Genomic DNA, 18,919 nt, shown 5'->3' on the forward strand with positions numbered 1-18,919 from the left:
TAGTTCTAGTACTTTTCTGGTGGAGTCTTTAGGGTTTTCTATGTAGAGGATCATGTCATCTGCAAATAGTGAGAGTTTTACTTCTTCTTTTCCAATTTGGATTCCTTTTATTTCTTTTTCTGCTCTGATTGCTGTGGCCAAAACTTCCAAAACTATGTTGAATAGTAATGGTGAAAGTGGGCACCCTTGTCTTGTTCCTGACTTTAGAGGAAATGCTTTCAATTTTTCACCATTGAGGATAATGTTTGCTGTGGGTTTGTCATATATAGCTTTTATTATGTTGAGGTATGTTCCTTCTATTCCTGCTTTCTGGAGAGTTTTTATCATAAATGGGTGTTGAATTTTGTCAAAGGCTTTCTCTGCATCTATTGAGATAATCATATGGTTTTTATTTTTCAGTTTGTTAATGTGGTGTATTACATTGATTGATTTGCAGATATTGAAGAATCCTTGCATCCCTGGGATAAAGCCCACTTGGTCATGGTGTATGATCTTTTTAATGTGTTGCTGGATTCTGGTTGCTAGAATTTTGTTAAGGATTAAAGATCTAAACATAAGACCAGAAACTATAAAACTCCTAGAGGAGAACATAGGCAAAACACCCTCTGACATACATAACAGCAGGATCCTCTATGACCCACCTCCCAGAATATCGGAAATAAAAGCAAAAATAAACAAATGGGACCTAATTAACCTTAAAAGCTTCTGCACATCAAAGGAAACTATCAGCAAGGTGAAAAGACAGCCTTCAGAATGGGAGAAAATAATAGCAAATGAAGCAACTGACAAACAACTAATCTCAAAAATATACAAGCAACTCCTCCAGCTCAACTCCAGAAAAATAAATGACCCAATCAAAAAATGGGCCAAAGAACTAAATAGACATTTCTCCAAAGAAGACATACAGATGGCTAACAAACACATGAAAAGATGCTCAACATCACTCATTATCAGAGAAATGCAAATCAAGACCACTATGAGATACCATTTCACACCAGTCAGAATGGCTGCGATCCAAAAGTCTACAAATAATAAATGTTGGAGAGGGTGTGGAGGAAAGGGAACCCTCTTACACTGTTGGTGGGAATGCAAACTAGTACAGCCACTATGGAGAACAGTGTGGAGATTCCTTAAAAAACTGGAAATAGAACTGCCTTATGATCCAGCAATCCCACTGCTGGGCATACACACTGAGGAAACCAGAAGGGAAAGAGACACGTGTACCCCAATGTTCATCGCAGCACTGTTTATAATAGCCAGGACATGGAAGCAACCTAGATGTCCATCAGCAGATGAATGGATAAGAAAGCAGTGGTACATATACACAATGGAGTATTACTCAGCCATTAAAAAGAATACATTTGAATCAGTTCTAATGAGGTGGATGAAACTGGAGCCTATTATACAGAGTGAAGTAAGCCAGAAGGAAAAACACCAATACAGTATACTAACGCATATATATGGAATTTAGAAAGATGGTAACAATAACCCTGTGTACAAGACAGCAAAAGTGACACTGATGTATGGAACAGTCTTATGGACTCTGTGGGAGAGGGAGAGGGTGGGAAGATTTGGGAGAATGGCATTGAGACATGTAAAATATCATGTATGAAACGAGATGCCAGTCCAGGTTCAATGCACAATACTGGATGCTTGGGGCTAGTGCACTGGGACGACCCAGAGGGATGGTATGGGGAGGGAGGAGGGAGGAGGGTTCAGGATGGGGAGCACATGTATACCTGTGATGGATTCATTTTGATATTTGGCAAAACTAATACAATTATGTAAAGTTTAAAAATAAAATAAAATTAAAAAAATAAAATAAAAAGGCGGGGGCCTTCCCAGGTGGTGAAGTGGTAAAGAATCCGCCTGTCAATGTAGGAGACACAAGAGACTTGGGTTCAATCCCTTGGTGGGGAAGATCCCCTGAAGTAGGAAATAGCAACCCACTCCAGTATTCTTGCCTGGAAAATTCCCTGGATAGAGGAGCCTGGTGGGCTACAGTCCTTGGGGTTGCAAAGAGTCGGACACAACTAAGCATACACACACAAATCCCTTGCTATAAATTAAAGATAATCCTAAAAGTAATCACAGCAAAAACAAAACAATATTAAAAGAAAAAACAGAACTATGGAAGGTCACCCCCTGATAGGGTTGTCTCCTTTCATCTCACAACAGTTGTGGGGTGCAGGGGGTGTCCTAAGTCAAAGGTCAGGGAGGAAAGTAGCAGAACCTGACATGCCATCAGTCTGTTGGGAGACAGTAGCCACACTAGATGGTTCCATGGAGAAAATTTAATATGGGGAGTGTGGTGCCAAGGACCCAGAAGGGCTGGATGAGGGAGGTGGGGAAGGGAAAGTGATCAGAAGAATAGCAATTGTAATAAGCTGCAAGGTTGGCAGGGCAAAGGGGGTTACTAGAGCTAGACCCAGGGAAGGGACACAAGACCACTACTGCAGCTAAGTAACAGGGACAGAAATCCCCTGACTTCTGTTTTCCTCCCACTTACAACTCCTACCACGGCTTCCCATTGGCCAAACCTAACAGGGAGCCAGTGAGCAAGGGAACCTGGGAAATGTAGTTTTCAGGGGTCAATTTCCCTCAGATACCAAGAGCAAGGTAAGGGTACCTAACTCAGAGCCCAGGCTACCTCTTTCTAAATTCTGCTCCAGTCAAATGTCCCATTTTATGCCTCACAATAATAAGTCTTTGAAGGAACAGTGATTCTTCTTTAAGGGAGGTAATCAGGGAAGGCTTCCTTGAGGAGGTGATTTAAAAAAAATTTTTTTTTTTAATTTTTCTTGTTGAATTTTCCTTTTATTTTATTGGCCACACCATGCAGCATGCGAGCTCTTAATTCCCCAATCAGGGATCAAATCCACGCCCTTGGCAATGAAAGCATGGAGTCTTAAGCACTGGGCCACTGGGAAATTCCCCAAGGAGGTGACTTTTTTCCTTCAAACTTTAAATTTTTTATTTTGTATTGGGGTATAACTGATTAACAATGTTGTGGTAGTTTCAGGTGAACAGTGAAGGGACTCAGCATATATATACATGTGTCCACTCTCCCCTAAACCTCCCATCCAGACTGGCACGTAACACTGAGCAGAGTTCCATGTACTAATACAATAAGTCCTTGTTGGTTATCCATTATGAATGTAGCAGTGGTACATAACCTTCCCAAACTCCCTGACTATCCATTCCCCCCAGCAACCGTACGTTCATTTTTTAAGTCTGTGAGTCTCTTTCTGTTTTGTAAGTAAGTTCATTTGTACTATTTCTTTTTAGATTCCACATATAAGAGATGTCATGATATTTCTCCTTTGTCTGAGTTACTTCATTTAGTATGACACTCTCTAGATCCATCCGTGTTGCTGCAAATGGCATTATTTTATTTTTTTAATGGCTGAGTAATATTCCATTATATATATACATACATACATATATATATATACATACACACACACACACACACACCCCACACCTTCTTTATCCATTCCTCTGTCCATGGACATTTAGGTTGTTTCTACGTCTTGACTATTGTAAACAGCCAATGCAGTGGACACTGGGATGCATGTATCCTTTCAGATCATGTTTTTCTCTGGAATATGTGCAGGATGGGATTGCAGGGTCATTGGCAGCTCTATTTTCAGTTTTATAAGGAACCTCCATACTGTTCTCCATAGTGGCTGTACCAATTTACATTCCCACCAACAGGGAAGGAGGGCTCCCCTCTCTTCACACCCTCTCCAGCATTTGTTCTTTATGGATTTTTTTTGATGATAGCCATTCTGGCTGGTGTGAGATGATGTCTCATTGAAGTTTTGATTTGCATTTCTCGAATAACCAGCGATGTTGAACATATTGTCATGTGCCTGTTGGCCATCTGCATGTTCTCTTTGGAGAAATGTCTATTCAGATCTTCTGCCCATTTTTTGAGTGGGCTCTTTGTTTTGATGCTGTTAAGCATCATAAGCTGTTTGTAAATTTTGGAGACTAGTCCCTTATCGGCCATATTAAACTTAGGTGACTCTTAACTATGAAGGAGACTTTCTCAATCCCCAACTCTCTGCCTGGCATTTGTGACAGCGGATATCAAACTATATTTGTTGGCTGGTGTAGTGTATGACGCACTAGGGAAGAAGTGTACAAATACAAGGACCTTATGTCTTGGTCACGACCATGTTCCCAGTGCCTAGAATAGCACTTGGCACATAGTAGGTGCTCAATAACCCTCATAGCTCAGTTAGTAAAGAATCTGCCTGCAATGCAGGAGACCCTGGTTTGATTCCTGGGTTGGGAAGATCCCCTAGAGAAGGGATAGGCTACCCACTCCAGTATTCTTGGGCTTCCCTGGTGGCAATCAGCTGGTAAAGAACCCACCTGCAATGTGGGAGACCTGGGTTTGGTCCCTGGATTGGGAAGATCCCCTGGAGAAAGGAATGGGCTACCCACTCCAGTATTCTGGCCTGGAGAATTCCTTTTTTTTTTTTTCATTTCATTATTTTTTATTGAAATATATATACTTACAATATTACACTCATTTCAAATATACAACATAATGATTAGATGTTTTTATATGTTGTGAAATGACCACCATGTGAAACCTGGTTACCATCTGTGCCCATGCAAAGTTATTATAATATTATTGACTATAATGTATTTTACATTCCCGTGAAGGAGAATTCCATTGACTGTATAGTCTATGGGGTCGCAAAGAGTCAGACATGACTGAGCAACTTTCACTTCACAGGTGCTCAATAAACGTTTGTACAATAATTTTTAAGACCTTGAAGTGGTGCTGCTTGCTCTGTAAATTAAGCAGTAGAGCTGGAATTACGAACCAAATTCTGTGGCATTGTAGAGAGGCTGGTGTTTCTACTCTGCCATCTACCAGCTACCCCAGGACTGTCCAAAATCTCTGCATCCTTCAGGGTTCAGAGTAAACATGGCTGGTGTTTAGTCTCTAAGTCATGTCTGACTGTTTCAGCCCCGTGGACTGTAGCCTGCCAGGCTCCTCTGTCCATGGGATTTCCCAGGCAAGAATACTGGAGTGGTTGCTGTTTCCTTCTCCAGGGGATCTTCCTGACTCAGGGGTCAACCTGAATCCCCTGCATTGGCAGGCAGATTCTTTACCACCTGGGAAGGCCACCTCTGAAACATTACCACCCCCGAAAAGCCTCCCCATCTCTGCAGATGGGTCAAGGTCCCCTCTGTGTGTGTCTCCAAAGTCCCCACCCCTCCCTTCTTACAAGGTTCTTATATCTCATAGTTTTTCTTGCCCGGGTGAGTGTCTGCGTGCTCTTTCAGGCTGTGAGCTCTAAAAGAGCAGAACTAGGTGCTCCTTCCCGCTGTGGCCCCAGGACCAGCACATGCTGGACAGATAGGCAGGCATCATCAGGACATGAATGAACAAATGAATGGACAAATGAATGCCTCCTACGTACTCTGAGTCCTCCAGATGACCTCCTTCTCTCCTACCCTCCATACACTGTCTGTTCTATTCTCTCAGGGATTTCCTCCCTTCTTCCCATCCCTTCTCAGGTGAAGGCAGGGGTTTCAGGTTTCGAAGGGATCATGGGGTCCAAGGGCTTCCCAGGTGGTGCTAGTGGTAAAGAACCCATTGCCAATGCAGGAGATGCCAAAGACATGAGTTCGATCCCTGGGTCAGGAAGATCCCCTGGAGAAGGAAATGGCAACCCACTCCAGTATTCTTGTCTGGCTAATCCTATGGACAGAGGAGTCTGGCGGGCTACAGTCCTTGGGATTGCAAAGAGTCAGACACCACTGAAGCAACTTAGCACACAGCACACACACATGGGCTCTAAGGTGGGCTTCCTGGTGGCTCAGATAGTAAAGAATCTGCCTGCAGTGCAAGAGACCTGGGTTCGATCCCATGGTCAGGAAGATCCTCTGGAGAAGGGGATGGCAATCCACTCCAGTATTCCTGCCTGGAGACTGAGTGACTAACACACATGGGGTCTAAGGCAGTTGAATGTGTCTCAGAAGCACAAAGATCCCAGACCATGAAGACCTGAGTTCAGATCCTGGCTCCTCCAGTTTCTAGCTATGTGACCTTGGCAAGTGATTCAACTACTCTGTGCCACCGTTTCTGCATCTGCCAAATGGGTGTGATGGCAGTGCCTTCCTCTAGGACCATGGGAGAATGAGGTGAGCTATTCAGAACTGCTTCTGGGCTGTATCTCTTCCTCACAGCTCCCTTCTGCAATGTCTAGGCAAGTCTGGGAAGCGGAGGGCTGAGCCTCCGGCAGTTAATGAATCCAGAAAGGATCTCAGCTGTGTCAGGGGAGCCCCAGTGCCAAGTTGGCCTGATTTTTATCCCAAGAAAGCTGAGAACGGGTTCTGGTGTCAGACATCTGCAGTGTGATTGGCATAAATGCCTGGTGTTCCCGTGACCCTCTTTGTTAGAGCCTGGGGGTGTAGATGTTCTTGGGGCTCTGCCCAGATCTCCTTATAATGGGGCACACCCGCCCCACAGATGCTGAGAGTGGAAGCTCAGAGCTAGCACTGCTGACCTTCTCTGGAGACCTGCCCTTGGCTTTCGGGAGCTACCACAAGCCTGAGATGCCTCAGAGGCTTCCTCCACCCCTAGGAGCAGCCAATGGTTAACTGATGCCAAAGCCTACCCCTAGGCAATGCAATTTACATTCGAGAGCTTCCTCCATCCTTGTGGATCACGCCACTGTACCTGAGTCCCCTTCCTAGTCCCACTTCTCTTTACCCCTCCCCCTACTCACAATTAGTCATGTGCTCCAAATCCCCGTCTTGGGTTCTGCTTCTCACAAACCCAACCTAAGATGAGGAGAAACAATGAGCATTCAACAGGAGAGGGCATTTATGTGAGTGTCCCTTCAAAGCTCATCTTCACACCCAGGCACCAGGTTCTGTCATTTCCACCTACACAGGCCATCCATCAGCTAATCCCGAGAACAGCTCTTGCTTCAAAATGTATCCCCAATTCTGCCCGGTCCACCCAGCCCACAATGTGCAGTCCTTATCACTTTCCAAGGCTTGCTGTGCTGCATTTTATTGCATAAGATGTACTGCCCCTTGACCCTACATTAAAATTTATCTTGTTTCTTGTCTGTCTCCCGTGATGCTGTCAGCGTTCCAAGGGCAGCATCCAAAGGATGCTTATTGCTTTCTGTGTTGCTGTATCTGCAAGCCAGAATGGGGCCTGGCACCCAGTAGGTGCTCAATAAACATTTCTGGAATTAAAGAATGAATCCCTTAAATGCATTCATTTAGAAACAACTTTAAATGTCTCTTTCTCTTACCTGTGTGTGTTGTCTGACTCTGTGCAACCTTATGGACTGTAGCCATCCAGGCTCCTCTGTCCATGGGATTCTCCAGGCAAGAATACTGCAGTGGGTTGTCATGCCCTCCTCCAGGGGATCTTCCCAACCCAAGGATCGAACCCACATCTCTTGCATCTCCTGGATTGGCAGGCAGGTTCTTTATCACTGGCGCCACCTGGAAAACCCATCTTTTTCTTTTACCTCTCTACACTCAGAATCTATGCACTTTTTGCTCTCTGGATGGACATCTTAGTGCAGTCACCTCTGCCCTGGTCCCCTCGATCCCACTCTCACCACCCACAGAGCATTCCCCCCTGCAGCAAATAGAGGCCACCTACAAGCGTAAGTCAGATCCTATTCTCCCTCTGACCAGAAGCCTCTATGACTCCCACCCTCACTTGTAAATTGCAAAGTTCTCCCACAGCCCACAAGGCCTTGCATAATCTGCCCCTGTCACCCCTCTGCCCTCACCTCCTCTACGCTCCCCCTCACTCACTGTTTCAGCCTCACAGGCCTCCTCACTGTTCCTACGACACCCCAGGCACACTTCTTCTACATCAAGTTTTGCATCCACTATTCCCCCTGCCTGGAAAATGTCCTTCCATTTCCTTTATTTAACATCATTTTTTCAAGAGGCCTCCTTGACAGCACCCCCCCACCTCGCCCCTGTCAAAACAACGAATGTTTCAGCACCACCCATTTCCTTCTTTGCTTTATCAGCTTCCAACACACTACATCATTTATGCATTAATTTTGTGTGTTATCTCTCTTCTTTTCTGGAATGTCAGGCAGGGGTCTTAACCTGTTTTTGTTCACTGCTGTATCACCAGTGCCTAGAATATTACCTTGCATACCACAGGTATTCATTGGTTACTTTAAAAAATGTGCATATTTGCAGCCAATTAATCCAACTGTTCTCTTTTCCCCATGGGGGCCTAGTGTTCAATGGCTGCAAACTGCAACCCCCTTGGTAGTGTAGGCAGCCTGTTGTCTATACAGGTTGCCCTAAGGGACCTTGGAGACAGTCCTTTCCAGTGGACATTCATGAATGGCATGCTAGTCCCAGTCTAGCCTCCAGACAGGTGTGTGAAGAGCCTTTGAAAGCCCCAGGGCACAGTGGGCAGGTCAAAATGTCCATCTGCACCGAGCTGCAGAACAGGAAGTGTTTGATTGAGGACCTCTGCAGGTCCAAGTTCAAGTTCCCTGGCTGCCAGAAGATCTACATCTCCAAGAAGTGAGGATTTACTAAGTTTAACGTGGATGAACTTGGAAACCTGGTGGCAGAAAAGCAGCTCATTCCAGGTGGCTACGGGGTCAAATCCATCCTTAATCACTGCCCTCTGGACAAATGGTGGGCCCTGTGTTCACGAGAGCCTGGGTGCTGTCCCCACCTTACTTACGCGTGTGTGCTAAGTCGCTTCAGTCACGTCCAACTCTTTGCGACCCTATGCCTGTCAGGTTCCTCTGTCCATGGCATTCTCCAGGCAAGAATACTGGAGCGGGTTGCCATGCCCTCCTCCAGGGGATCTTCCTAGCCCAGGGATCGAACCCTCATCTCTTGCGTCTCCGACACTGTAGGCAGGTTCTTTACCGCTGAGCCATTGGGGAAACCCCACTGGTAGCATTAATACCTTCTTTTTCCACCCACTGCAGGTGGCAGGTCAGGGAGAGGAGACTAAGCAGGGTCAGCCTCATCTGAGGCTGGAACCCAGGTCTCCTGCACTGCAGGTGGATTCTTTACCACTGAGCCACCTACTAATGCCCACCAATAAATCCTACTTTCCTATCCAAAAAAAAAAAAAATTTTTTTTTGCAAAGCAGGACTTCTCTGGAGGTCCAGTGGTTAAGACTCTATGATTCCAATGGAGGGAGCACGGGTTTGATCCCTGCTCAGGGAACTAAGACCCCACATGCCACAAGAGATGGCCAAAAAACAATTTGCCCAACACCCTATGAGGCAGGGACTCTCAGCACCAGCCCCACAGAGATGAGGACACTGAGACCCGCCAAGGGCCGTGCCATGCTTGGTGGGTCCAAGAGTGGTCCAGAGGCATCTCTTTGGGTGTGTGTGTGACTGTATGGGATTCTGAGTTGTGTGTGCTGGTCTGAGCCCGAATGCCTGGATCTGTCTGGACGCCAACACCAGAGGAGGCTGCCTGGACATGTTCAGGCAAATTTTGCCTGTGAGTGTCTGTGTGTGGAAGGGAGGCAGCGGGCCAGCTCCCAGACAGGTGGGAATGTGTGTGTGCTCAGCTGTGTGGGAAAGTGTGTGTGTGACAGCGCACAGGACGAAGAGGATTCATGCATCCACAGCCAAGCTCTGTGTGTGCATGTGTGTGTGTGCATGTGTGTGAAGAGGGGAGGGACAGCTCTGGGAGGCTTGGATGGGGCTGGAGCTGAAGTCAAAGGAATGTGGTGGGTGAGGGAAGAGCCCCGCCAGTCACAGGCCTGTTATTTATAGACGGATCCTGGTTCATAAATTCCGAATGTTTTTTTTTTTTTTTTATCTCCCTCACTGCCAGGCCCTTATAAATATTCATGAGTTTCCTGCCTCAGAATATTCAAGTAGTCAGAGGAGGAGTGGGGTGGGCCATGAGAGGGGAAAGAGAGGGTCCTGGTGGCAACAAGAGGATGCACGGGTGGAGAGGACTGGGCTCTCTCTGGAATTGCCTTCTCCCCTCGGGGCTCCTCTTCCAATGCAGCTGCTGAGATGAGGAAGGTTCTCGGCCAATACGGAGATCTCTCAATGCCTATTACTATTCTTTCCCAGCGTCTGTGGAAAAATACCGCCCACTCTGGGGGCAGAGAAGGCGTGTGTGCTGTTTTCTCAGCTCTGACGATAGCTCCGGCTTGGAAACTTCTTACTCTGGGACCCCCTGGCTCTGAAGTGGGTGGGAGACCCCTCAGACATACGATGAGACAAAGGAGCTCTGGAGGCAAACCCTCCTGTCCCATCCCATGGAGGGGATTAGGTCCCAAAGACTAGTCCGTAAGGGAAGAAATAAAGTGTGTGTGTGTGTGTGTGTGTGTGTGTACCTGCATCTGTGAGTATCTCTTCAAATGTGAAAGATTTGGCAGCTGGTAGAAGTGTTCAAAAATTTTCCAGTTCTCTCTTGGGCTCAGGATAAGACTCTACTTCCCCAGTGTGGCCCTGGGACTTCCTTTAGCCAATGCCGTGTGGGTGGAAGTGATCTCCGGGGAAGAGCTCTAACAGCCAGTGCGTGATTTGCCACATTCTTGCCTCAGTAACTGTGGAAGTGCATGTGGATGAGAAGCCTCCAGCAGTTGGCCACATGAAGCAGAGACCCCTGCCAACCGGCATGTAGCATGAGCAGCTGCTCATTTGGTTGTGCTAAACCACTGAGATTTGGGGACTGTGTGTTAGGCAGTACAGCCTTGCTTGCTCTGACTGGCACACAGCCTGAGTGTGTGAGATGGATGAGTGGCACATCTGTGTCCATGTGGCCAAGAACACACGTGAGTGTGTAGCCAAGTACAGGCCTAAGTGTGCAAGCATCAGCAAGTGTATGGAACTGTACACATGAGTGTATAAAACAGGGACTGAGTAAGAGTGTGCAAGGCTCTGTAGGTGGGTAAAAAAAACGTGAATGTGAATGTCCAGGCACCGCACTGCACTGCACAACTCCAGGGGGCACTGTTCTCTGAGAACATATCCCCTAGAGCCGGGGCATTGCTGTAAACATGAAAGTATCATAGGGTGGGAGGCTGCGTCTGAATGCGCTGCCTTGGCTGGCTGGCAGTGTATTTGTGATTCGTTCTGTGCCCATGTGTGTGTGTGCAAGGATTTATACACGGCTACTGTATCAATGTGCATATATGTGCAAAGCGTGTTGCTGTGGGTTGAGGAACATGTATGGGCTTGGATGCTACGTGTGTGTGTGCTGCAGTGTGAATTGACCCCCTGTGTGTGATGAGTCTGTGTGACGTGAAAGCACTGCTCTAGTCTCCATCAGAGTGGTCGCAGTCAACACGGAGGCGGGCATGGCCACCTTGGGTATTCCCAAGCTGTCAGCTCTGCTGAACATGTTTCTGGGCTCAAGGGCCTGAGCTGGCTTCAACTTACATCCTAGGATGACCTGGCATTGGAAAATAAAATACACTTCCCCTCATCAGTCCTGGGACATGCTATGTCATTTACAATGGACATTAATCAGCAGTACTCCACGGTTTGAGCAAAGTGGCTCAACAGGTAGGGAGATCCCTGCTCTCCTCAACTTCCCCAAGAGAAGCACATTTTCTTTTTCTATCCTCATAACCTCTTCTCTGGTCTCAGGATATGGGGTCAGCACTGGTCCATCTCAGGGAAGTGAAAGAAAGTGAAAGTGTTAAGTTGCTCAGTCGTGTCTGACTCTTTACAACCCCATGGACTGTACCCTGCTAGGCTCCGCTGTCCATGGAATTCTCCAGGCAAGAATAGTGGAATGGGTTGCCATTTCCTTCTCCAGGGGATCTTCCTGACCCAAGGATCGAACACGAGTCTCCTACATTTCAGGAAGATTCTTTACCATCTGAGCCACCAGGGAAGCCCTTAGTTCATCTCAAAACTTAGGTTCAACTCTGGCCCATCTGAGGACCTGGATTTGACCTTACCTATCTCAAGCTTGAACTGTAGCCTCGATTCATCCAGGACTTGGGTTCATTCCTGGGCTCCTAGGTCTCCTAGGACCACGTTTATCTTTGGTCTATCCCTAGACTGAAGTTCAGTCTTTGCTGATCCAGGGTTTGGACTTGATCCTGGATTGTCTCAGAGTCAACTGTGGGGTATCTTAAGACCTCATGGGTAAACCTTTGCTCTGCAGGGCTTGAATTAATCTCCAGTCTCAGAACCTGAGTTAAGCCTGTTCTGACTCAGAACCCAGCTTCCCCCAGGTCTATCTCAGGATCTGAGCCCCTCTTACCCAAGCTCAACTTTCAACAATCAGTGGTAAACCCACAGCTGACATTTCCTCTTTCTGAGCATCTCCTTATTCATGGATCACTTCCCCCAACAAGTGCTTAGGCCTCTTGAATGAATGTCCACTTCAAATGATTGGTGTGTCCCATGATTAATGAGGGTAGGGGGATTTTATCTCTCCAATGCCATTATCTAAAATTCACCAGCGTGGATTTTATGGGTCTTTCAAGGATTGTTGCAAGGCTTTCTTGATAAGCTATTACAAGCAGCATTAATCTTCAAGAGTTGGGGAGTTTACGAGAATCCATCATGAGTCTTAACTCATAAACACTGGAGTTGGACACCCCCTCCCCATCTGATCTGTCTCTAGGCTCAGAGGACCAGTCTGAGGCCAGGAGCTCAGTAGCAGACTTTGAAGAGGGCCTTCTTCATGGGTGTGTACGATGGGAACGAACCCCTGCACACTGTCATGGGGCAACTTGAGCTAAACTGGGAGACTCAAACTATTCTCCATTTTCCTCCAGTGTTCCCTGATCTTCCAGGGAGAATAACAGCCATAAAGTGGAACCTTTCTTCTCCCCTGACATATTTTACAATCATTTGCTCCATTCTGGGCCCCCGCTCCTGTCACAATAGAGGAGTTGCCCTTTATCTCAAAGATCATGCAGCTCTTCTTGCTTTGGTCCTCCTCTGCCTTCTTATGTTGTTGTTGTTCAGTCGCTAAGTTGTGTCTGACTCTTTGTAACCCCATGGCTTGCAAAGGCTTCCCTGTCCTCCCCTATCTCCCAGAGTTTGCTCAAACTCATGTCCATTGAATCGGTGAACCATCTCATCCTCTGTCGTCCCCTTCTTCTCCTGCCCTCAGTCTTTCCCAGCAGCAGGGTCTCTTCCAATGAGTCAGCTTTTCGCATCAGATGGCCAAAGTATTGGAGCTTCAGCTTTAGCATCAGTCCTTCCAATGAATATTCAGGGTTGATTTCCCTTAGGATTGACTAGTTTGATCTCTTTGCTGTCCAAGGGACTCTCCAGAGTCTTCTGCCTTCTTATACGATCTCTTTTATCTATATTTATCTATTTATCTCATTCATTTTAAACTTTTTATTTTTATTGGGGTATAGCTGATTAACAATATTGTGATGGTTTCAGGTGAACAGCGAAGGGACGCAGCCATACATACACGTGCATCCATTCTCCCCAAGCCCCCCTCCCATCCAGGCTGCCACATAACACTGAGCAGAGTTCCCTGTGCTGTACAGTAGGCCCCTGTTGGTTATCCATTTTAAATATAGCAGTGTGTATATGTCGATCCCTAACTCCCTAACTATCTCTTCCTCCCATTCTTCCCCCCGGCAACCATAAGTTCATTCTCTAAGTCTGTGGATCCGTTTCTGTTTTGTAAGAAAAGAACTTTCTCATTGGTTTTTAAATAAACGCAAGTCTCTCCTATGAAAAAACAAAACGCCTTACTTGTCTCCTCCTTCCATCTGTCTTCAGCTCCTCTCCTCCTCTTCTCCGTTGCCTACACTACCTGCCTCCGTTTCCTCACTTCCCGAACTAGCACTCCCACTGCTCCTGTCTAGTTTCTGACCCCATCATACCACCGACACAGATTTTGCCAAGTCCACCCACGGCTTCCATGTTTCCAAACACAATGGCCATTTTTCAGCCTGCCATCTCTCTTGACCTCTCATCAGGGTTCAACTCTGTTGACTTTTCTCTCTTTCTTGATATATTTCCTTCCCTGGCTGCCATCACACATGTTTGCATGGTTCCTTCCCACCCTAGTCTCCTTTGCAGACTCATCTTCCTCCACCTGGTCATTAAATGTTACTCAAGATCAGGATAAGTCAACCTGAGCATGACAGATACTGTGGCCAGATAACAATTCTGTGCATTGTAGGATATTCAGCAGTATGTCTGGCTTCTACCCGCTAGACACCAGTCATATCCCCTTTCAGCTGTGACAACAGAATGTCCCCAGACAATACCAAATATCTCCCTGGGTGCAGAATCACCTCCAAGTTGAGAACTAGTGCTCCAGACTCAGTCTTAGGCTCTCTCATTCCCTCGATCTTTCTCTGAGGGTATTTACTCTTACCAAATCTCCTATCACTTGCATGTGTGTACAACCTCAGACCTCCAAATACATATATATATCTGACTCCTTGATCCCCTCCCCCTCACCAAGACCCTTGGCTCTCAAAAGCATCTCAGTCCCAAAAATGCTCAAAATGAAAAGAAATCTTCTCTCCTGAACCTAGTTCAGATCCAGATTCCTGTGTTAACTTCTCCATCCCCTTCCCTACCCCCGGCCAGTGGTTCAGATGCCCAGGCATTATCCCCACCCACATTTCTACTCTCTCACTTGGTCTGCTGCTGCTGCTAAGTCGCTTCAGTCATGTCTGACTCTGTGCGACCCCACAGACGGCAGCCCACCAGGCTCCCCTGTCCCTGGGATTCTCAAGGCAAGAACACTGGAGTGGGTTGCCATTTCCTTCTCCAATGCATAAGAGTGAAAAGTGAAAGTGAAGTCGCTCAGTCGTGTCCAACTCTCTGCGACCCCATGGACTGTAGCCCACCAGGCTCCTCCATGCATGGGATTTTCCAGGCAAGAGTACTGGAGTGGGGTGCCATTGCCTTCTCCGCTCACTTGGTCTAGTTGACCTTAACTCCTAGATACTTTACAACTCATGCAGCGTTCTCCGCGCTGTATCATCACTCAATGGTCCAAGCCACCCTCACAATTCAGAAAGTCCATCTGATCTGTCTTGATCTACGCTTTCTCTTGCCAGTTCACTCCACACATGGGAGCCTCAGGAACCTTTTTTTTTTTTAATATATTCCTTACTGCGTTATGGTTTATTAGAGGATGCTGAATACAGTTTTCCTGCGCTATACAGTGGGACCTTGTTGTTTATCCCTTCTGTAGAAAATAGCTTGTATCTGCTAATCCCAAACTCCCAGTCCATCCTTCCCCATGCCCCTCCCCTTTGGCAACCAGAAGTCTGTTCTCTTTATCTGCGAGTCTGTTTTTATTTTGAAGATAAATTCATTTGTGTCATATTTTTAGATTCCACATATAAGTGATATCATATGGTATTTGTCTTTCTCTTTATGACTGACTTCACTTACTATGATAATCTCTAGGTCCATCCACATGGCTGCAAATGGCATTATTTCATTCCTTTTTATGGCTGAATAATATTCCCTTGTGTATATGGACCACATCTTCTTTATGCATTCATCTGTCAATGAATATTGAGGTTGTTTCCATGTCTTGGCTACTGTATATAGTACTGCTATGAACACAGAGGTGCATGTATCTTTTTGAATTATAGTTTTGTCTGTTTATATGCCCAGGAGTGAAGGTGCTGGATCATATGGTAACTCTATTTTTAGTTTTTTGAGAACCTCCATACTGTTTTCCACAGTGGCTGTACCAACTTACATTCTCACCAACAGTGTAGGAGGGTAGGGAACTTTTATAATGCTTACTGATGATATCATTCTCCCAACCAAAACCTCACTGGCAGATTTCTTTTATTCTTAGCACACAGATAAAACCCCTTAACACAGCCACGAGGCCCTGCATGCCTGCCCTGTATTTACTTCTCTGCTTTCATGCTACATTGTCTCTCCCTTCCAGGGCCGTCTTTGGTCTGCCGTATAGTTTGCCTCATCCCAGAGCCTTTGCATAAGCAATTCTCTCTGCCTAGAATACCCTTTGCTCTCTGCTTCAGATCTTACCTCTTACTTCCTCTGACTTTCCAAATTAGATCAAATCCCCTTATTAGATGCTCTTTTGACACCAAGAATCTTTCTTCAAGCTGTTATCACAGCTGCCATTTATATTTATTTGTGAAATTTGGTCATCACCTGTCTTTCTGTTTTGAAGGAGGCTCCATGCACTGCTTGGCTCACCATCTTATCCCCCAAGAAGGGCACATAGTAGGTCCTCAATGGTTATTTGTTGAATAGTAATTGGATAAACGGCCACACTGCTTTCAGGATCAAGTTAGAGTGATGTGCTCTGGCATTTGAGAATCTCCATGACCTCGAGGACTGAGCTCTCAGTCCAGGTAAAGGTCAGAACAGAGACCAAAAGGCACAAGACGCAAAGTGGAGAATAATAATTCTGTAGAAGTGGGAAGTCAGAGGCAGGGATGACCAAGAGAAAACAGGCCCTCCAAGGAGCATGGCGGGTAAATCTTGGGGAATGAAATGCCCTTCACAGAACTTAGAAGGGAAATCCAGGCCATTATATCTACCTGATTATTAATGGGCAGGGTGAATGGCACCCCACTCCAGTACTCTTGCCTGGAAAATCCCATGGACGGAGGAGCCTGGTGGGCTGCCGTCTATGGGGTCACACAGAGTCGGACACGACTGAAGTGACTTAGCAGCAGCAGCAGACCCAGCTGGTATTTGGTCTGCTCTATTCACCACCCCCCACACCCCAACCTTTAGAAATGGTTCCCAGGTCTCTGGTCCTCTCCAAACATCACCCCATTTCTCTGTTCCTCACCTTCTCCTCCCCAACGTCAGTCGGATCCATCAGCAAGTCCTGATGGCTCTCCCCTAAGAACCGTGCCAATTTGCGCACTGTTCACTTTTCCAGATGCTTCTTTCCCAGCCCAGCCACCTCTGGCTTTTGCTTGGACTATTGCAGTCACCTCCTCCCTGATCTCCCTGCTTCCACGCTCACTCACTGGTATCCTTTCCCCATCACAGAAGTTAGAGGGATCTTTAAACAATGTGAATCAGATCATGGCTCCCCTCTCCACTGCAACTTATCCAGCAGTTTCTCATTGTATTTAGAATGGAATAAAACCCAACAACTCACTTTGGCCCGTGAGGCCCTGCATTAAGTGTCCCCTATCAACCTGTAAGACCTTAGTCCTCTCCTCCTCTTGAGTCACACAGCCCTCTTTCCAGAAGGCATGAAACTCATTCCCATGTCAGAACATTTGCACTGTGGTTCCCTCTCCTAGAATGCTCTTCTCCCAGAATGCTCTTCCCTCTCCCAGAATGCTCCTCTCCCAGTTCTTTCCCTCTCCCAGAATGCTCCTCTCCCAGTTCTTTCCCTCTCCCAGTATGTTCCTCTCCCAGTTCTTTCCCTCTCCCAGAATGCTCCTCTCCCAGTTCTCTCCTTCTCTCAGAATGCTCTTCTCCCAGTTCTTTCCCTTTCTCAGAACACTCTTTTGCCAGAATGGTCTTCCTTTTCCAAGAATGGTCTTCCCTTTCTCAGTTCTTTCCATGGCTGGCTCCTTCTCATCTGTCAGGTCTCTGTTGACATGTCACCTCTTCAAACTTCTAAGATGAATGAATTCTGGGGATCTAATGTACAGCATGGTGACAATAATTACCAACACTGTATTATATACTTGAAAGTCACTAAGAGAGAAATCTTAAATGTTCTCACCTCACACACACAAAAATGGTAATGATGTGAAGTGATGGAGGTGTTAACTAACTCTGGTGAAAATCATTTTGTAATACACGTGTGTATCAAATCATCTTCTTGTACACCTTAAAGTTACACAATGTTATATGTCCACTATATCTCAATAAAGCTGGCAAAGAGTCACTTCCCCAGAGAGCCCTATCCTGGTGTCTTGACAAAATGAAGTTCTCTGGTCACTTTCTTTTACTTGTTAGTTTCATTGCAGCATGTATCTCTCCAAAACGAACTTGTTTATATATCTGCTTAGATGTTTGTTGCGTCTCCATGTAATATACATATCACAAAACTGAGGTAGACCCATCATATTCACAGCTGCATCTCAGCCCCTACAACAATGCCTGAGACACTAGGCATTCAGTCAGAGTTTGTGGAGTGAATGCATTCATGAGTGAATGAGTGATGATGTCTAGCACTGCCTCCCTTCCCAGTGACCCTTCCAAGAGAAAACTTCTACTTGTAAATCCCAACTGAGTGGAAGACCTCCAAACCACATGTCCCCAGGCACCCAGGGTGTCTGACAAACTGGACGGTAAATGGATTCCTGATACAAGTTGAAAGAGATAAATTCTCTAGTCCAGGGAGATGGAATTGGAACATGGAGGTCAAGGCAATTAAAAGGTTTGGGGGCCAGTGGGGCCCTGGAGCTGGAGACGCATGGCGGATCAGGGGCTGCAGAAACCAGAGCCATGACAGGCTGGAGTGAGGAGTGCAGAAATGAAGATGCCTCAGAGTAGGGGGGTGGACAGAAAAGAGGGTTTCCTCCTGAATCCATAGGAGCCCCACCTCCACCACATCCCTCACCCTAGTTTACATATGCACAGTGCTGTTACCGGCTGATAATCTCTCACTTATTACCAGTCTCTTTTCTTATGTATAATTTTATTTATTTACTTATTTTTATTTTTGGTTGTGCTGGGTCTTTGCTGCTGCGCAAGCCTTTCTCTAATTACAGCAAGTGGGGGCCTACTCTCTAATTGTGGTGCTCAGGCTTCTCATTGTGGTGGTTTCTCCTGTTGCCAAGCACAGACTCTAGGGCACGCAGGCTTCCTTAGTTGTGGCTCCCAGGCTCCAGAGCCCAGCTCAACAGTTGTGATGCATGGACTTAGTTGCTAAATGGCATGTGGGATCTTCCCGGACTAGGGATCAAACCCATGTCTCCTACATTGGCAGGCAGATTCTTTACCACTGAGTCACCATGGAAGCCCTGTTACTGGTCTCTTT

The 18,919-nt window shown here is 46.4% G+C and overlaps 1 protein-coding gene and 1 non-coding gene across 3 annotated transcripts in view; one reads left to right on the forward strand and one right to left on the reverse strand.

Annotated features, from left to right (window-relative positions):
- Positions 1-18,919, reverse strand: part of OLFM2 (olfactomedin 2) — a 76,832-nt gene that overhangs the window by 24,254 nt on the left and 33,659 nt on the right. The gene's annotated exons all lie outside the window — the stretch shown is intronic.
- Positions 8,212-8,346, forward strand: LOC147368549 (small nucleolar RNA SNORA70). The gene has a single exon (XR_015168683.1). It is a non-coding gene; the product is annotated as a small nucleolar RNA SNORA70 (small nucleolar RNA).

This window comes from Bos grunniens, chromosome 7 (genome assembly GCF_055505025.1).
Source record: "Bos grunniens cultivar Pamir isolate PY7600 chromosome 7, Bosgru_T2T1.0, whole genome shotgun sequence".
Lineage (NCBI taxonomy): Eukaryota > Metazoa > Chordata > Mammalia > Artiodactyla > Bovidae > Bos > Bos grunniens.